The 2,642-nt window shown below is 39.9% G+C and overlaps 1 long non-coding RNA gene across 1 annotated transcript; it reads right to left on the bottom strand.

Annotated features, from left to right (window-relative positions):
* Positions 1–1,061: 1,061 nt before the first annotated feature.
* On the bottom strand, positions 1,062–1,840 carry LOC134287159 (uncharacterized). The gene is made up of 2 exons (XR_009997084.1): positions 1,707–1,840; positions 1,062–1,620 (listed from the first exon to the last, which is right to left on the bottom strand). It is a non-coding gene; the product is annotated as an uncharacterized LOC134287159 (long non-coding RNA).
* Between the last annotated feature and the right edge of the window lie 802 nt (positions 1,841–2,642).

The following is a 2,642-nucleotide window of genomic DNA, read 5'->3' as shown; positions in this document are numbered from 1 at the left end:
AAGTATTCCTAAATCAATGCTTTAAAGAATTTCCGAAGCAATCCCTGAAGAAAGTTCTAAAGTTCATCTTAGTGGATTTTTTGTAGAAGTCTTTGAGGATTTTTTGTAGAATCTTGATAGATAAATCGTGAAAGATATTCCGGAAAGATATTCCGGAACCCGCAGAAACTCTACAAGCATACTTGGAAAGGAATACCGGATGAAATAGTAGGAATACGTAGCATACGTGTGGAGCGGACCTGGTGTGATGGTTAGAACACTTGACCATCACGCCGAGGACCTGGGATCGAAACCCACTCCCGACAAACTCGCAAAATGTGAGTTCTTCCTTCGGAAGGGTAGTAAAGCGTGGGCCCCGAGATGAACTAGCCAAGGGCTAAAAATAACGAGATTTTACAGATAAAAAAAAATATTTTGCATACGAGAGCAAAAATAATTGACAAACTATTGTTATTACGGTTTTGACATGACATGTGTTCAGATCTTAATTTTCATAAATTGGGCCTCTTAATTTCAGCTGTAACCTTTAGCTAACCCGAATAAAAAATACAGTAGAAAAAACGAACGTTGTATTGTAACAGTACTATTTAGAACCATATTTTTACAATAGACATCACTGTAAAAATAAAAATACAAAAACAATAAGATGTAACCATACAGTGAATTTTTAATAAGATTTTACAATATATTGTGCAGGTTGTTAAGTATCGTAACAATACAAAAAATATTTTCCTCCATATATTTATAAAATTTTGCAAAACCATACATTTTATTGTAAATGAATTGTTCTAAATACTGATACGTGGGTTTCAATATACCGTGCATTGTATGATACATGTATGGCTTCAAACAATAAAATGTACTGTAAATGTATTGGTTTTATTTGTAATTTCTCTTGTAACTTATTAATGAACCGGGCAATCTCTCAGTAACAAGAGACCCCTCGAGCTGGGTCTCAGGGTCGGCTTGCTACTGGGTAAGCTGAGGGGCTACGCGAGCAAGGTGTGCAGTTCACGGTCACCTGACTAGTGCTATCGTGGGGTATGAATACAAAAATGAACTTTGAAGGAAAAACTAGTGATTTATTGAGCGATTTAGTCTATTGTTGCAAGCTAAACTATTGAGGGTTTTAGAGGATCTATTTGGACTATTATAAACTGTGTAGTTGTGGGTAGGTATAATGTTTTTTTTTGTTCACGTACCGGTACGGCTTACTGCTTCCTGCTGCTGCCGACGTTCCTTGGGAGTCCTGCGAGCGCTCGCTGAGGTACTTGCTGGACGGACAGGTGAGTACGTTACTACGACAATTTTGGCGATTGTCGAAGGGGGTCGGTTCCTCGACCGACGGTAAGGCGTCTTCCCTCTTTGACGGCAATCGACACGGCCCAGGACGGTACCGGAGTGACCGTGCCGAGAGGGGTAAGAGCTCTTTAACGATTAGGGGTGTCAACCCCGAGCTGTGGACCTCCTTTACGATTATGGCCAATCTGACCAGAGGCCTACGACGATCCTTGACGGGTTAGACGTAGCAGACTAGGTCTACTAGGCCGAAACGAATGCTCCTGGTATGGCACGCCAGACCAGACAAAATGGCGATTTTAAGGCAAACAGAAAAAGGTCCTGTGAGGGTAACGGGAGGAATTAATTAACCGTACTCTAGTCACTAGATGGGAGCTAGTTCAAGATAGATTGGGTAATAATCATACCTGATGACTTCAAGTTTCTCTCCCGATTTAAGAAATACCACTCATTTTTCGTTACTTGGACACTTTAGAACGACACCTGGAGCACATGAACGCCTTTTACAGATTGGGGCAATGGCGCTTCTTCAACTTGGCCCGACCCCCTCATACAATTTTCCTCCATTCTTCAATTTACCTCAATTTGGGTTGGGTGTTGTTACCACCTATTTAACGTAATGCGCCTGTAGGTCCACTTATCGTTTCAGCCATTTTTGTCCTTAATCCATAGCTTGCATGCAATCTACCCTCTAATCTGTTTTCATGTACATTCAAAATCAAGCCTAATCCACTAACAATTTTAGCTACATATTTTAACATTTGACTAATCTTTTTAACACTTTAAACCCTTTTTCTAAATAACGCTATCCTAATCCAACACCACTTAACGCTAGAGACGTGACTGTTCACATAACAAGAGCACAAATTAAAAAAATACTAAAAATTTGTAACGGACGGTTACACACTACTGGCTATACATTTAATCACATGGTTTTGGAATGGTTCTCTTTTGTTATGTTGTATTGTTTTACACTATAAACCATATAATGATATATTATCATGTCATGTTGCACCTGTTAATGGCATCTTAGGCTTTCTAGCCAAACTAACCTGAAAATAATGTCTAATAGAACTGTCTTTGATAGTGCGGACTAGAACCTATCAAATTCAACATTATTAGAATGCGTTTTGAAAATTCTCCAGAGCGTCTTGGACAACCCTTCATATATAGGATCGCCCACGTCTAAGTCTGAGTCAAGGTCTGAGTATTCTCTGATTGCATAATCAGTTGAAGCTTAGGCTCCCATGCCCCACCAGCCAGATAACAGGATTTTGCAAACTAAGCATTATTTGTGGCAACACTTTGAGCGGCATGATGGAACTATGCCGAGCGCGCTAAGT

The sequence above is a fragment of the Aedes albopictus genome, chromosome 2 (genome assembly GCF_035046485.1).
Source record: "Aedes albopictus strain Foshan chromosome 2, AalbF5, whole genome shotgun sequence".
Taxonomy (NCBI): domain Eukaryota; kingdom Metazoa; phylum Arthropoda; class Insecta; order Diptera; family Culicidae; genus Aedes; species Aedes albopictus.
The sequence above is the reverse complement of the archived record's forward strand: the minus strand, read 5'-3'. Positions and strand labels throughout refer to the sequence as shown.